Source organism: Lactuca saligna, chromosome 5 (assembly GCF_052625555.1).
Source record: "Lactuca saligna cultivar CGN05327 chromosome 5, ASM5262555v1, whole genome shotgun sequence".
NCBI classification, from domain to species: Eukaryota; Viridiplantae; Streptophyta; class Magnoliopsida; order Asterales; family Asteraceae; genus Lactuca; species Lactuca saligna.
This window is the reverse complement of record NC_136421.1, coordinates 229,403,220-229,421,464: the sequence shown is the minus strand read 5'-3', so window position 1 is coordinate 229,421,464 and position 18,245 is coordinate 229,403,220. Positions and strand designations below refer to the sequence as shown.

General features: G+C 39.4%; 1 non-coding gene across 1 annotated transcript; it reads right to left on the bottom strand.

Moving 5' to 3' along the window:
- Positions 1-343: 343 nt before the first annotated feature.
- LOC144999142 (small nucleolar RNA R71) lies at positions 344-450 on the bottom strand. The gene has a single exon (XR_013660662.1). It is a non-coding gene; the product is annotated as a small nucleolar RNA R71 (small nucleolar RNA).
- Between the last annotated feature and the right edge of the window lie 17,795 nt (positions 451-18,245).

Sequence of the window (18,245 nt, the reverse complement as noted above, 5' to 3'; positions counted from 1 at the left end):
GAAGAGAATACGTAACGATACCGAACCGGAACTTGTGCAACCCGCAATTCCCGTAACTACCACCATTGAGCTTAAAGTTCACATACTTGCTCAACTAAAGGATATTCCCTTCTACGGAAAACATCACAAAGATGCCTATAAACACTTGGATGAGGTCAATGATGTAGCTGATTATTTTAATGTTCCAAATGTGCCTCACGAGACCCTGCTGCTTCGTATGCTTCCATTTACATTCAAAGGTGCTGCAAAGGATTAACTCATATCATTACCTCCAGGATCTATTACTACATGGGCTAAAATGAAGGAGTTCATTGATCAATTTTGTCCCCCTTCAAAGATAGCCAAATTGAAGAAAGTCATTGGCATCTTTGAACAACAAGATGGAGAATCCTTATACGAAGCATGGGAGAGATACAAGGGCTTACTAAGGAATTTCCCACATGACGATATTAATAGCCAACAAGAATTATCTATTTTTTATGATGGAGTAAATGTGACTACAAGGCAGCTTCTTGACTCGCAAGGACCGCTCACAAAGAAGCCACCTCTGGTGATAAATGAATTAATTAAGGAATTCTCTAAACACTTTAGAGAATATCATTACCCAAGGAATGAAGTAAGTCGGGGAGTGGTGAACACTATTAACGATAGCATGGCGGCAATGATGGCTAAACTAGATAGTTTAGATCAGAGGATGACTAAGATGGATCAAACAATCCATGCTATTTGGGTTGGATGTGAGAATTGTAACAGACCTCATCTTACTAAAGATTGTGCTTTGGATGAGAATGGAAACAAGAAATCTTAAGTATTCTATTCCAGTGGCGATAGATTTGATGATAATTGTTGGAAACCTAAAAAGGAATGGCTCTCGAATGACGAGTACAAAAAGGCAAAGGAGGTGAAATACAAGCAAAAAGAACGGGGTTTCTATCAAAAGGAGGAACCGGTTATGGAAAAGAGAGTTGATTTGGAGGAGATGTTCACAAGGTTTGTAACTGCATCCGAGAAGAGGCACAATGATATCGATATTGAATTGAAGGAGCAACGAGTAATGCTTAAAGATCATCAAGCTATGATGAAAGATCAACAAAATTTGCCTAGGAATCAACAAGCCTCCATTCATAACATTGAAAAGCAGATAGTTCAGCTTGCATAACAAATAAATCAAAGAACACACGGTGAACTTCCCAGCAATACTGAAAATAATCCAAAAATTATGCATCTAAATGTGATAACCACTCCTCTGACCTCTATTAAGAAGAAACCCGATAAGGAGCAAACAGAAGACACAAATGATTCTCCTTTTAAACCTTACAAGCCCCCTTTGCCATTTCCAATCCGAGCCATACCAGATAAGCAGATTCAAAGGTATAGAAGATTTATGGAGCAAGTGAGGACCCTCCAAGTGAACATTCCATTTGTTGAAACGATAATTCAAACTCCTAAGTATGCAACTTTGCTTAAAAACCTCTTTACTACTAGAAAAAATATGCAAGAAGTTGCTGAAGTATTGCTTAATTAACTACCGAAAAAGTGGTGTGACCCGGGAAGCATTTCCATACCTTGTCAATTCGGGAAGATAATTGCTACTCATGCATTGACCGATTCGGGTGCAAGTATTAATCTAATGCCATTGTGTTTCTTCGAGAAGCTAAATTTTCCGGAGCCAAAGTCGATTCGTATGTAGATCCATCTAGCCGATAAGACAATAATACATCCAGAAGGAGTGTACGAAGATCTTCTCATCAAAGTCGATAAATTTGTGTTTCCCGTGGACTTTGTAGTGCTTGATAGGGAAGAAGACCCTAAAGTTCCAATCATTCTTGGGAGACCAATTGTGAATATCGTATGTGTAATAGTTGATGTGTGGGAATCTACATTGACACTAAGGCTAGGGAACGATTCAGTGGTCTTTAAAGCAGAAGAAGAGAGAAAGAATGAAAGGATGAAAAACAGAGAAATTTCCTTAATAGATTTGGATGATGAAGTGTTGGAAAGAGAGCATCTGCTTTTAGAAGAAGAAAATCAAAACAAATTTCTATTACCTTCTGAAGGATATTTCGATGCTGGAAAAGATTTAAAGGAGATAGAAAGGTTACTAGAGGAAGCTGATTCAAAAGAAACAATAAAAATTACGGAAACCTCACCGACTCGCCGAGTAGCATCGACTGACTCGACGAGTCCAATTGAGAACCTCATAAATCATGAAGATCATACCCTGCTACTTACAAGTTCCCTTTTTAGCCTTGACATCCACACTTCTCCTGATCCTTTGGAAAGTCCAATAGAAGAAATTGAAACTGTTGAAAATTTTAACTTCCAGCACGCTCAATTGGCTTACCTTGACACGATGATAAAAGAAGAAGAAATTCAACTTGACATGAGGGTAAGTTTGGGAGAAAAGGATAATTCAAGGGCTTGGAATGATGATGTGAAAAACTCATCCATTGAGTCACTCATGGCTAATCAAGAGATCGAGTCAAATATAATCAAAAGAACCAAACCTCGAGCCCGAGTTTCAACTAATTATGAAGTATTTGCATTTGAACTAATGGATTATTTGACAAAAGTAAGGAGGACTCCTTAATATCATGTGATGATGAAGTGGCAACTGTACGGGAAATCGATATTGACAAAGAAGGAGTACAAAAGATGGGTCCAAAGAATGGGGTGAAGAAGAAGAAGGTTGGGAAACGAATTAGTTATGTTATAGAAGAAGATGCTACAAGGAAGAGGAAACATGAATTGCGATGGGCATATAAAAGAAAGATACATGCTTACAAGAGAAAGTTTAAACAATAAAAGATTAAGCATGAATTCCCGATGGAGGAGAACGAAGAAACGTAGAGCGGGAAGGAGTCCAGCTAGCGACTCCTCAAAAAGAAGCGCTTGATGGGATGCAACCAGTTACTAGAGTTTGCTTTCTTTTACTTTTCTTTAAGTTTTTTTTTTTTAGGATTTATCTATTTTCATCCTCTTAATTGTCCAAAATGACTACTTGAGGGCAAGCATGGTCTGAGTGTAGGGTGGGTTGGATATATTTTTAAGAGGGAATAAAAAATTATATCAAATTTATAAATATATATATATATATATATATATATATATATATATATATATATATATATATATTAATTTTTCAAAACTAATGACTGACTTAGCGAGTTGGGTGACTTACTCGACGACTTAACTCGAAAGTCGGACTCGCAAGAACACGACTAGACTCGCCGAGTCCGACCCTGACTCGATGAGTCCGTTTGTTTTTACTGAAAAAAATTATAATTTTTACATATCTGTAAAATTAGGGCTTTTTACCCTAATTGGTAACCATTACTCATTTAGTCAGCCAACACTCGACGTGCGCCTCCTCTTTCTCCCTCTCTTTCTCTCTATCTCTCTATCAAGAAAGAAAGGTGGTAAATTTCTTCTCTATTTCTATCAAAGCTTTGATTTTTAGGAGGTTGCAAGTGTTAATTAGGAAGAAAACCCGTTTTTGAAGTTTTAGAATTGCTAAGGTTTCGATTTTGACCCAATTAGAATGCTATGAATGAAGTTTCTTATACTATTATGCTCTAAATACATCCCTGGACAAACCCTTGTAGTAAATTTTAATTTTTATGGATGAAATTTGACAGACTCATCAACAGACTTGTGCAGTTCGTACGACTCGCCGAGTCGGTCTACGGACTCGGCGATACATGTGTGATGCAGTCCATATTTTATGTTCTAATTGTTCTGTTAGTTTATGGTTGTTTGTGTTACTTATTTATGCAGGAACATGTTTTCACGGGGTCAAAGCTCAATAGGAAGCCAAGGGGATTTTCCTTGTTTGAATTTTCCACAAACCGAGTCAAAATCTACGATGACAAAGTGGAAGAAGAAGCTTGTAGAAATCCGGAAAAAGGAGATTTGTGTCCCCAATGCGATTGATTGGGAATAGCTGGGGAAAGTTCGTTACGAAGAGGAGTTGGCTCCTTATTTAGTCAAGACGTTTGTGCATAATGGGTTGTCCATCACGTGTAATGGATGGAGTCGCATCTTTCGTATCCAGGAGCCAGTCTATCAAGAGTTGTGCTTGGAATTTTTCTCCACAATACATTTTCAGGGTGGAAACGATTACTATATCCCCGAGAATATTACTTTTTGTCTTGGGGGCGAGATTCACCATTGTTCTATGGTGGAATTAGCTTGGATGTTGGTAATTTATGACCTACAGTTGATCCAGACGGATGCGTTTCGTACTTTTTTGGGGCATTGCAACCAAGTATTCGCGGATGGTGTCACAAGCACAAGTTGGCAGAACACTACTCCCAACAAAGTTTACATTCCCAAATCGGAATAAAAGGGGAGAATACGATCACCTACGCACCGCCTTATTTCAAATACCATTAACCAAAGAAAAGATGATGACAAGGTTTCTAAAGTTGATGGGTTTTTTTTTATTATTATTTTTTTATTTTTTATTTTTTATCTTTGGAGCATCATTACACCAAACACCTTTTGCAACATTCCATGATGTGTGGCTTCATACTTAGCTAAAGGGGCGGTCAAGGACCGAAAAACTTAAAAAATTAATGTTGTCATGTTTGTGACACATTTAGCCCACTCTTATGGGTTGATGACTCGTGGCGCTTGCAACTTAATGACAATGGTTCTGACTCCTCTCTTTAATCTTATTCCTTTTCAAAGGGCTAGAATTATTGAGGATTATGGAGGGGGACACTTTTCTATTCCACATGAAGATGTTTTGATCAGACCCGAGGAGTCGGGTAAGAGAGTAAGGCAAAGACGCAGGCAAGCACCTCCCGATCCACCGGTTATTCCGGTGGAAGATGAAATACCCCCGAAATGGTTTAATGTAGAAGGAAGACAATATCAAGATGATTTGGGAAGGGGCATGAATTTTTCCAATCGGTCCTTTATCCAAATGTTTACCCACTTCAACATCCAACATGTGGACGGAGGCCGATTTCCTTATATACCAACTTGGAAGGAGAGGATGAACGCAAGGCAAAGATGAGCCGGTGGGAGAGGGGTAATGCATGATGATAATGATGAGGAAGAATATGAAGATTGACTTGTTTTTATTTGTCTTTTGTGTTGAACAATTTGTTTTTTCAGTTGTTTTCTGGAACTTCTAGTAATTAGGATTTTAATTTCTCATGGGTTGTTTAGTGTCTTTTCAGAATTTGAAAAGTGGTTGCCTACAAAGAGTCTCGAGAGTAATAGGAGTTTCGAGTCTAGGCAGAAGAGAGAGTGAAGTTCAAGTATCGAGTCCGGTCATGAGTAGCATACAAATGACTTTAATTACTGATGAAAATATTAGATTTAATATAATTCTGAAGTTGTTAGGATTTATCAAAAAGATTTGGAGCAGAAAACAGAAAATTTTAACCCAGTGACATACTCGCCGACTGCATCTACTGACTCGATGAGTCTAAGCGTAAACACACGAATTCTACACATTAATGACTCAAATCAGCGAGTCGGATTACCTACTTGACGAGTGTTTACGAATTTCACCTCTTAGCTCCGGGATTAAAGATTATATTCCCACAAGAATTGGTTTTTATCAAGAGGATTAATTTCTGGAGATTTCCGAGTATTTTTCCTGCATTTTTTGGAGCTGTTGCCACACGAGACTTGACACCGAAGGCATGGATGAGTTTTTCCCATGTTGAAATTCAATTGAAGATGGAGCTGTCAATGAAGAATATCAACCTCGCAACTACTATCCTAGGGGAGTTTGTTCCAATTCCCTCTTTATTTTATTATTCTTTATCATGCATGACATGCAATGGGGACATTGCATAATTTAAGTGTGGGGTACGGGGTTGGTCATTACATTAGTTAAAATTTGAAATTTTTGGAAATTTTTGCATTAAACTTGCTAGGGCTAAATTAGAAAATTTTGGTAAAAGAAATTAGGAATCATGCTATTATTATGTTTGATGATTATTTAAAGACCCAAATGTTTCGTTGAGCCTATCTACAATATATTGCATTTGTGGCCTCCTTTATTCTATTGAAATCATGGGACAAAAACACAACCTCGCTTAGTTTGAGGGATACAACATGTTTAGCATCGTGTACCAGAAATGTATCCAGGGAAATTATTATCTTTAACCAATAAGGGTTGAAGTTAAGTGCCCATGCTTAAACATGTAGGATTTGAGTGAAAAAAAAGTGAGTTACATGTGAAAAAAAAAAGAAAATTACAATAAAAAGTTGTTAGAATTTTTGGAGCTATCAAGATTAAAGTATGAAGATCGAAGATCAAAATCCCGAAAGTTCAAAAGTTGAAGATGCCGAAAAAATCAAAAGATGGTGAATTCGAGGAAATTAAAGTCAAAATTATCAAGAGTGAAGAATTCCAAAGAGTTGTATAAGGGTATCAAGAATTGTAATTTTTTAGTTTATGTATGCTTGGGTTGCTCAACCAAAAATACCTTGAGGTTAGGAGGTTTCTGTGGATGGATTCGGAGGGATGCATAAAATGAGCAATGTTCGGAATAAGTGGGCGAGTTTTTATGAGGATTGTTAGTAATTAGAATTAAGGGGGGGGGGGGGGGGTTCGATAGGAAATATTTAGACACAAATGCATGCGTTGCGGTCTTGGTATAATTGTGGGGTTCGATTGGGATTGTCTTATGTGATGCTAGTTTGTTTAAAATCCAGTTTTGCTTAGGGGAAACCAAAATTCAACTATAACCTGTAGCAATGATACCAATCTGTCACATCCCGACCAACAATGGAAATGATGAGCGGTGCGAATGTGGGGAGATTGGGCCGAGGCATATATATATATATATATATATATATATATATATATATATATATATATATATATATATATATATCTAAAAAATATATCATAAACGTTTCTTTCATTTATTAAAATTTATTTTGGGGTTACATTGTTTTAAAAGTTAAGCATGCATCTTAAACAAGACTAAAAACGATAAGCATATGAAACTAAAACTCTAGCAGCTTCCTTCCAGACCTCCTCATCCTTGAAATGACTATCCTCCACAGTCATCTCCCTGAGAATACATGGATTTTTGAAAATGTAACCATAATGTTGGTGAATATGCAGATTTGTATAGTTTTCGACTTTTATTTGGTTTTATTAATTTTAGAATCCTTTTTCTTTTAGAAAAACGTTTTCCTAAAATATTTTATCGACAATAGCTTACTATCTTTTTCAGGATATCTAGCGATACTATCTTATTATATTTTAGGATGTATTTATTAATCCTAATTTACTATATTTGTAGGATATCTAACAACCCTAACATATTTTATCTACCACTATAAGGCATCCCTGATGGTGGTTGGATCTCTAAAGTGTTCTAATATATTACCATGAACCCCCATAATCAACGCTGTTTTACTAATAATTTTCCCCACCAGAACGCTTCATCGGACGTTGAATAGTGAATAATAAGAATGTTATCATGTCGGCATTGTAGCTAGGAATCGAAGGTGGGGTTGCCAGGCCCCGTATATATCTATACATATCTTCCTAGCTCTCACAATTATAGGTACCGGGGAATGCCAAATTTAATCATGGCCTTTGCATGAATATTAATAGCTCACGAACGCATTCACTGTAGGTAGTTATCTTTTATCTTTTATCTTTTATCTTTATCCTTCCTAGGAATTTCCTATAACTATCTCAACATAAATCTCTTATCTTATATTTGATAATTATAACTTTTGATCTGATAATTACTTTGTGTGTGTGTGTGTGTGTGTGTGTATATATATATATATATATATATATATGTCACACCCCCGAACCAGACGGCGGAAACGTTCGGGAGCTGTTGTGACTCAATTGAATACCATCACAATGAATATACATGAAACATAACATCATTCATCACCAACATTTGAATATTACAACTGATAGACTTTACATCCATTACATTGTCTCAAAACATTACATTCCCAAAAATAAATTGTTCAGTTCGTTAATAGATAAACTGCAAGCCATCACTGAGTACATTTTCCTTTGATTCGCTGGTTACCTGAGAATACAAGTATTTTGAAAAAAAAAGGTCAACATGTGAAATGTTGGTGAGTTCATAAGCGATATTTAGGAAAACAATGTTTTGTATCATTTTGAAAACCACCAGAAAATCCGATATTTTCTAAAAAGAAAAAACTTTTGAAAACATTTGTGAAGATCCATAGGTATGCTTGTTTGTTTCTATATTTGTAAAAATTGTTCATTAAACTTGTATACATTTCGACACCGTATGTATTGAAAAACCCTAGGAAAACCCGATGTTTTCCTAATTCTTTGAATTCCATGAGGTTAAAATAAAGCCATTGTAACGCGTAAAGTCATTAATTCCAGGCGACGTCGGATTATTTTTGCGCATGGTTAATTGCTATAAACAAGCGTTACACAAACGACCAGTTTATAACTATACTAACGATCCCGTAGGCGTCGTCCGTACTAATCACGTTATCCAACCGCCCTGACTCCGAGTAATCCCACATCTGAAGAGAAAGAGGACACGAAGACCCCGATGTCTCCATTAACCGGTTGGGGATAAAAAAAAAAAGGGGTACGAGGGGCCCTTGACCCGCCTCGCATGAAATACCGACTTTACTAGCAATACCATAGGACCCTTGGGGACCAATAGTATAAAAGCCATTGAAAGTTCTTTTACGCTGTGTTAGATCATGTAAGACCCAACAACTCGTAAGGTAGAAGTCTTCGGGCCTTAAGATCAGGTCATTGGGATAGCTAGGCCCAACAAACAAGATTTTACACTTTGGGGCCCAAAGATGGTGCGTAGACGTCTGTGCACTCTCACGTGTATATTGAATTACCAAATGTTTTCGTGTATGAATCGAGTTATTGTCGTGTTAGTATTTTCGGATTGTTATTGATTCGAGACCGAATCAATTCGTTTAACAACGATTTTTGGTATTGTTGTGTATGGTATTACGTAGGTAGTCGCGGTTCCAATATTTGATCAAGTTGCGTGCATTGAATTAGCCTTGAAAGTTTTCTGTTTTCAGCCCCTCATTGTTTGTAAAATTTAATCTTTTCAACCTTCTAATTAAATAATTTTCCGGTTTGGTCCTTAAATCATTTTTCTTGACATTTTAACACCAAAAATTATTGAAATTAATATTTTTCAGCATATTTTCCATTGAAAACAGTTTAAGTCCCTGAAATTGCAGTTTTCTCGGTTATAGCCCCTGCTTTTCGCAGTTTTTACAATTTTGGCCCAAATTGGAAAATTTTTGCAACTTTGGTCCTTTTTAAATTGGAAAAGCATTTTAAACCTTTGAAAAGTACTTGGAACCTTAGTAGTCCACTCTTTTACAGAAAAACATAGTTTTGGCCCTCCAAAACAGATAATTTCGCATAATGGGCCCTATTGGGCCGAAATTGTCATTTTTAGCCCATTAATCTTGAAATTTATATTTTTAATCCTCCAAATGAGTATATTTTCAGAAAATATTTCATTGAAACTGTTTTGACACTCCTCATCCATCGGAATTCGTGATATGACATTTTGGGCCCTTTAACTTTATATTTTTATCATTTTATGTCCAAAAATTGAGTTTTTAGTCAAAATAAAATGTTATTAACCATTTAGCTATTTTTCTTGGAACACTTTGTATGTAGAAATATACTTGATGTTAGTATCATTAATCATAAAGTATATCTCGGTTTTTAGGGGTTTTAAGGCTAGATCCAACACTATAACGCACAAAAACACACACATAAGCATACAAATCATACAAGGCATACAAAACATATATAGATCTACACTTTCACTTGTATTCCCCCCCCCCCCCCCCCCGCACAAAACTCATAAAAACAGAAAATAAGGGGTATGAAGCTCACCTTAGGGTGTGGTTTCGGTTTTGGAGGAGGAATGGAAGAAAGTTTGGTGATTTTTCGGCCCTAGCACCCTTTGATGAAGATCTCGGCCTTGAGGTGTTTCTAGGATACAAGATCATGATTTCTCATGAGTTAAGAAGAGATTTTTGATAGATCAAGGAACCTAGATCATAGAATTTAGTATAACCTTACCTTGGAGGGTGATTTTTGTGAAAAATCTCCTTGGATTGCCCTTATTTCTCGAAAATTTTATGAAGAGAGGGGAGGTGTTCTTGGAGAGTGTTTGATATGTAAGGAGTGATGAAAGTGTGTGTGTGTGGGTGCTTTCGGCCGAGGTCAAGAAGAAAGAGGAGAGAAATGGTTGAGTTGACATTCATAGATGTATGTTGGTCCATGCATGGAAGTATGTTGGACATAAGTGAGGTGGCATGAAGAAGTCAACTCCTTTCTTCTTGGATTTGGGCTTTGTGTGACATCCCCAAAATCATGGCCAGAAAAGACCGATTTTGTTTATGCTTTATGAAAATCAGAGTACTTCATTTTATAAAAAGGTTGCGGAATTTGTTCCCAGAAAAACACGATAAATACGTTATTAAAACATTTTCGAAGAAACGTATTTTTATTCATCTTAAAACGTTTGGGATGTCATCGTTAATACAGAAACATAAGCATAAACAGAACTTACAATTGTTTACACTAGTGATCTACATCTCTTTAAATCTCTCAGTGTAATGTCACTTCATTTCATCACCTGTGATATACATAAACTGAGTGGGTCAGGTTGGGAAACCTGGTGAGTACATAGGGTTTTCAACCCACAATAATATAATTATTATGTTTAAACAATCAAACAATCAACCCAATTACCCATCCCCATTATCTTCTTTAGTCTGAAGGATCTACCCTAAGAACCCGCTATTCCTCGTTTATTTATTCCTAAGGATCATCCTAAGGAATCGACACGAAGTCCATCATTACCAAGGCTTATAGAATATATCTGGTGAACACGTAGTCCGAAACATCTTGTAAACACTTAGTTAAAAAGTAACTAGTGAACACACTTAGTTCAAAATACCTAGTGAACACACTCAGTTCAAAGATACGTAGTGAACACACTCAGTTCAAAAATACCTAATGAGCACCTAGTTCAAAAATACCTACATGTTACGAAACTGCTATCGTTCCACTGGACCGTCTAGTATCGTCCATAGTCGTCATCTATACTCCACTAGATGACTGGATCACTGACAACACTGATGTCTCCCATCGTGTTATCACAAAACAACTATTTCATCTACCCATGTTTTTCCCAACACGTTTTGTAGATATAAAATACGTATACAGTTTAAATCATTTAAAACATGTATAAAAATCTTTTACTCAGCATAGACAGCAAGTATTCAGACAATATGTACACATAGCACGTAATTTATATTAAAATACTTCATATCTAAGTGTAAGATGAAAGAGACTATGCACTCACAACACGTAAATTATATAATAAATACTTCAAATCTATGTGTAAGATGAAAGGGACCATGCACTCACCTGAGAAGGTGGTGACTCGGTACTCGGACAGCGCTTCGTTTACTTTAAAATAATTTCCTTCGACGAAACCTAGTATTATCACCAATAGATTTTAGTCTATTATTCGCCGAGACTAATTAATAGTCTAGCTATTATTACTATTATATAAGCGTTAAAAAAATTATATAACCCATAATAATAGCCCAAGTATTTATTATATGTTCTTAATAACGTTAATATAATTAAATAAAAACTATATTAAAAATAGCGTAGGCGTAGCTCACTTACAGCGGGTTTTATAGAAAACCAGGCTTTGCTTGGAGCAGCGTTTCCGAGCCGGAAATCTCTTCTTCTCGGAGCCGTTGAGCACTCCGGGGCTTCCGCCTCGTGCTAGGGAGGTTCCCTAGACTTTTCGGGGGATTTCGGGGCTAGAGAGAGGTTTTAGAGAGAGAGTAAAGAGAAGAAAGAATGGGAAAGGTGTGAAGAAAATGAGGGGGGGGGGGGAGAGGTGGTATTTATAGGGTGAAAATGGCTGAAGTTGGTGCCACATGTCACCATCTAGTGGCAAGACTTGGGGAGAAAGCAATGGCCAAGATTGTGCCACATCAACCATTTTGGCACAGCACACTTCCGACTTCTAAAATTTGTAACTTTCACATACGACCTCCATTTTTGACGTTCTTTATATCCACGCGTAGGTAAAAATAATATCTACAACTTTCATTTTGACTCCGTCGGCTAATTCTTGACCGATCTTAAATTTAACAATACGAGGCGTTTAGACTGTTAAATGACCGCGAAGAATCTGTAACTCCTTCATACGGACTCTGTTTTTGTCTGTCTTTTTACCGTTGAGTTCCTATTAATGAGATCTTCAACTCTCATTTAGGTCGCATAAGCCAAAAACCGCTCGAACTAAAATTCAAGTTTCGGGCTATACACTGCTAAGCCGAATCTTAGAAAAATCATAACTTCTTTATACGAAGTCAGATTTGGGCGTTCTTTTTATGGATTTTCTCGGTTTAACATATTCTATGACTTTCGTTTTGATCACTAAGGCTAAATATCGCTCTGTTGTAAATTCACTTTTTACGCTTCCCGGTGCCGTGCCGGTTCCGTCGCGAAACTTCGACGGGTCATAACTTCTTTGTTATAACTCGGATTTCGGCGTTCTTTATATGTACGGAAATCTTGTGACATATACTACAACTTGGTTCAAATTATTTATTCTAAATAATATTTTGTCAAAAAGTCATTTTCGATCCCTATTATCTCTAAATTGACTAGCCCGGATCTACGGGCGTTACACTTTGGGCCGAGAATTTGGAAAGAAAAGAGAGTATTGGGCTTTAATGCCCCTAAGCCCATTATTAGAATTAGTTTGGGCGAGTTTTAACATAAAAGAATATAGTATGATTTTTACATATTTGTTGGACTAGTTTAGGTTATTCATGGATCAAGCTTTTAATTCATTTCATTCTAGGCCCAATATGGCCCAAATTGTTGAAATAAATTAATGTGGGTCCAAATAAAGCCCAATTAGGTTTCTATGCCCATGATAGTCAAATTGGAAGCTTATTGGTCCATTGAGACCAATAAGGAAGTCCTACTCCAAAATGGACCTAAACAAGAACTTCTAGGGTTTCCAATTGCTTGTTGACTATTTGTAGTACTTGTATGATATATTTGATTGAAATTTTTGATGTCATATATTAAGCATCACAGATGCTCTTAAGTTTTTGATTCAACATTTTACTTGAGTATAGAGATTACATGACACAAAATTTCTAGTTGTGACATCATCCCCCCATTAGAGGGAATTTCGTCCGGAAATTTTGTTTGAAAGCTAGATTTGAGAATACTAGAATAGGTGAGGGTACTTTTGCTTCATTTGGTCTTCGCGTTCCCACATGAATGCTGGACCACGCTTTGCGTTCCACCGTACCTTCACGATCGGGATGCGACTTTGCTTAGTACGCTTCACCTCCCTGTCCATGATTTCGATTGGTTCTTCAATGAACAGAAGATTCTCATTGATTTCAATTTCGTCAAGAGGAATGACAAGGGTTTCATCTGATAGACACTTCTTCAGGTTAGAGACATGAAACACGGGGTGTACACCGTTTAGTTCTGCGGGTAGTTGTAGTCTGTAGGCTACCGGACCTATTCGGGCGACGATTTCGAAAGGTCCAATGTATCGCGGGTTCAGCTTTCCCCGTTTTCCGAAACGTATAACCCCTTTCCAGGGTGAGACTTTCAACAGTACTCGATCACCGACCTGGAATTCTAAGGGCTTTCGCCGTTTGTCGGCGTAGCTCTTTTGTCGGTCACGCGATGCCTGCAATCGAGCTTTGATTTGAACGATCTTTTCTGTGGTTTCGCGAATGATCTCCGGTCCCGTTAGTGCCTTGTCCGACATATGTGTTCTCGCTAGCTGGGTATCACCTATTTCAGCCCAACATAACGGTGATCTACATTTACGCCCGTACAGTGTTTCAAATGGAGCCACCTTGATGCTCGGATGGTAACTATTGTTATATGAGAACTCGATCAAAGGTAGGTGGGTATCCCATGACTTCCCAAAGTCTATCACACATGCACGAAGCATGTCTTCAAGCGTTTGAATGGTTCGCTCACTTTGGTCATCCGTTTGTGGGTGATACGCGGTGCTCATGTCGAGATGAGTTCCCATTGCCTTGTGGAGTGATTGCCAAAAGCACGATGTGAACCTACTGTCCCTATCCGAGATAATAGATTTTGGCACTCCATGGAGTCTCACAATTTCTCGTAGGTACAAACGCGTCAATCTCTCCATCTTGTAGGATTCTTTGATTGGCAGGAAATGGGCAGATTTCGTCAGTCGGTCGATTATTACCCATATGGTGTCCAGTCCGTCCGACGTCTTGGGTAGCTTGGTCACGAAATCCATAGAAATCCCCTCCTATTTCCACTCAGGGATTGCCGGTTGCTGCAACAATCCTGAGGGTTTCTGGTATTCCACTTTCACTTTGGCGCACGTAAGGCACTTACCAACGTAGGTCGTGATTTCCGCCTTCATGTTAAGCCACCAATAGTGTTATTTAATATCCAAATACATCTTGTCCGAACCAGGATGAATGGAGTATCGCGCTTTGTGGGCTTCCTTCATAACAACCTCCCTCAATCCTCCAATTTTTGGGACCCAAATACGGTTCACGAAGTAGTATACCCCATCCTCCTTTGCTTCTAGGTTCTTCTCCATCCCGCGCAATGCCTCGCTAGCTCTATTTTCCGTTTTCATAGCCTCCGACTGAACTAATGCAATTTGAGTGGCCAGATGAGATTGAATGGTTATCGAGAGAGTTTTCGTACGGCGATTAGAGTACTCCTTCTGACTTAATGCATTAGCTACCACGTTGGCCTTGCCTGGGTGGTACTTGATTTCGCACTCGTAGTCGTTTAGCAATTCAACCCATCTTCGTTGTCTCATGTTCAGCTCCTTCTGGTTCAAGATGTGCTGGAGACTCTTATGGTCAGCGAAGATGGTGCACTTCGTACCGTACAGGTAGTGCCTCCAAATTTTCAGAGCAAAGACCACAGCTCCCAATTCTAGGTCATGGGTCGTGTAATTTACTTCGTGCGTCTTTAGTTGGCGGGACGCATATGCTATCACTCTTCCACGTTGCATGAGAACGCAACCTAAGCCCTGATTCGACGCGTCACAGTAGACCACAAAATCTTCTGTTCCTTCAGGTAGAGATAGTACAGGAGCGCTACCGAGAGCTTGCTTCAAGGTTCGAAACGCAATCTCTTGTCGGTCTGTCCATTTGAATGGTACGCCCTTTTGCGTAAGTGAGGTAAGCGGCTTGGAGATCTTAGAGAAGTTTAGAATGAATCTCCTATAGTAGCCTGCTAGGCCTAAGAACTGACGAATTTCTGTGGGCGTGGTCGGAGTTGTCCATCCTTCCACAGCTTTGACCTTAGAGGGATCCACATGAATTCCGTCGTGGCTAACTACGTGGCCTAGGAAATTCACACTCCAGAGCCAGAACTCACACTTGGAGAGTTTGGCATACAGTTTTTCCGATCGCAGTGTTTCTAGGACTTGTTGGAGATGTTGGCCATGCTCCTCTTTGCTTCGAGAATAGACGAGGATGTCATCGATAAACACAATGACGAAGTTGTCAAGGAACGGTCGACAGATTCGATTCATTAGGTCCATAAATGCGGCAGGTGCATTTGTTAGACCAAAGGGCATTACGACGAATTCATAATGTCCGTAGTGGGTTCGGAAAGCGGTTTTAGGAATATCCTCTTCTCGGACTTTGAGTTGGTGGTATCCGGACCGTAGATCTATTTTAGAAAAATAACTGGCTCCTTGGAGCTGGTCGAACAGATCATCGATTCGTGGGAGTGGGTAGCGGTTTTTAACAGTGAGTTTATTTAACTCTCTGTAATCGATGCACATTCTGAAAGATCCGTCCTTCTTTTTGACAAAGAGCACCAGAGCTCCCCATGGCGAGTAGCTAGGTCGGATAAATCCCTTGTCCAGAAGCTCACTGAGTTGGCTGGACAATTCCTGTATTTCAGCAGGAGCCAACCGATAGGGTGATTTAGCGAGAGGAGTTGCTCCTGGAACAAGGTCGATTCGGAAGCCAACCTGTCTCTCTGGGGGTACTCCCGGAAGATCTTCAGGAAACACGTCTGGAAATTCACACGCTACTGGAATATCTCGGATGTTAGTTTCTTCTTTGGTCTTGTCCACTATGTGAGCCAAGAACGCCAAGTTGTTCTTTCGTAGATGTTTTTGTGTCTTGATGCACGAGATGTGACGAAGATTCGTGTTGGGTTTGTCTCCGTAAATTACTAGGGTTTCGTGATTTGGGAGACGAAGGCGAATGGCCTTCTCGTGGCATATAATCTCAGCATGGTGGGGGCTTAACCAATCCATGCCGACAATCACATCGAAACTCCTAATTGACACTAGCATTAGGTCTATTCGAAAGACGTGTTGGTTAAGGGTTAGGGTACATCCGATGTAGATCTCCCCAGTGGATTTGGTTTTCCCATTGGCCATTTCCACCATATAGGTTTCATTTAGCTTTTGGGGTTGTTGTTTTAATAAATGTTTAAACTTCTCGCTTACGAAACTTCGCTCCGCTCCGGTGTCAAATAAGATGCATGCATAAGTGTGGTTTAGGAGGAACGTACCGGTCACAACTGCGGGGTCCTGAACTGCCTCACCCTGACCCATAGTCAGCATCCTTCCTGCTCCTTTGTTTCCTGAGTTGGTGTTGTTAGGGCAATATCGGTGGAAATGCCCCGTCCTTCCACACCCGAAGCAGGTGTGGCTAGGCCCTGCATTATTGCCGCCGGCACTAGTGTTGTTGTTATCGCGGTGGTTGTTGTTGTTGTGGTGGTGGTTTCCCTAATTTTGGTTCTGGGGAGGATAAGTCCTGCAGTATCTTGCAGTGTGTCCCCTTCGGTTGCAACTGGTGCAATGGAGTTCCCTACATTCGTCGTGATGATGGAGACTGCACTTATTACATTTGGGAAGATTACCGGAATAGGGTCTTGAAGAATTTGAAACAGCTGAGGCTAGAGCATGTGGTGTGGCTGGAACCGGTGTGGTGACAGCGTTAACTGCCACTGACTGCTGCTTTTTAGAGGTCTCGGGGCCCTGACGTCCCTTTCTCTTGTTGTTCCTCGCTTTCTTGCCATCACCCTCCTTTTTCTTCTCAACCTCCACTGGCTTCTCGCCCTTCTTGTTGTTATGATCATACAACCTCTTTGCCAATCTCTTCGCACTGTCGAACGTTTCAGGGTTTGCAGCTATCACATTCCCTTGAATGGGTGATGTTAGTCCCCAAATGAATCGTTCAATCTTCTTTCCTTCTGATGTGATCATACCCGGGCACAGCAGAGATAGTTCACTATATCTTGATATGTAGGCATCGATATTCGCATTCTGTACGGTGAGGTTCCATAGCTCTTGCTCCATCTTCTGTATTTCGCCTTGTGGGGAGTACTCAGCCATCAACATTTCTTTCATTTCTGTTCATGGCATAGAGTTGGCTACAGGGAGCGTCATGGCTTCCACGTGTCCGTTCCACCAAGTGAGTGCTTGGTCCACAAAAGTGTAGGCCGCGAACTTCACCTTCATCTACTCGGGGCAATCGCATATCTCGAATACCGACTCCACCTTTTCAATCCATCGCTTCAAAGTGATCACCCCTCCAGTGCCGTTGAAAGTTCGTGGTTTAGCGTTTGTGAAGTCCTTGTAGGTACATGTTTTGGTAGACCCTTGGTTCATCCCGTTGTTCGAACTTCTGGCTCCTTGTCCATTGACTCCTCCATTTTTCCGTTGATGAATTTTGCGTAATCGGTGCAGTGACTGCTGCAGATACAGCTGCCTGGAACGCGGCTGAGTAAACCTCAGGTGGGGTTGGTCCTGGGTTTCCGCGAGTAGGTCGAGGAGGCATCTTCTTGTCATGAAACGGAAAGATGTTGAGTGTATGTGGTTTCTGTGAGGTTGTGATCCTACTGACTAGGTGCATGGTACGAACTTAAACACTACTACCATTGACCAATCAATCATACTTTCTCAACACATAGCAACTTGTAATATCGTAACAAAACACGTAAAAATTTATTAATATTATCCGCATTTGATACATGAAAATTTTGCTCGTAAGAGCATACAAGAGTGATACTAGTTCGACAGCATAACGACTCTATGAGTAGTGTAGTCACTTAAACATAGAGTCGGAGTACATAGCATATTTCCTAACGACCTACTTAGATAAGTCTATCCCTAACCGCGATGAGCTGTGTCCGGAGGTGGTGCCGAGGATGTGGATGC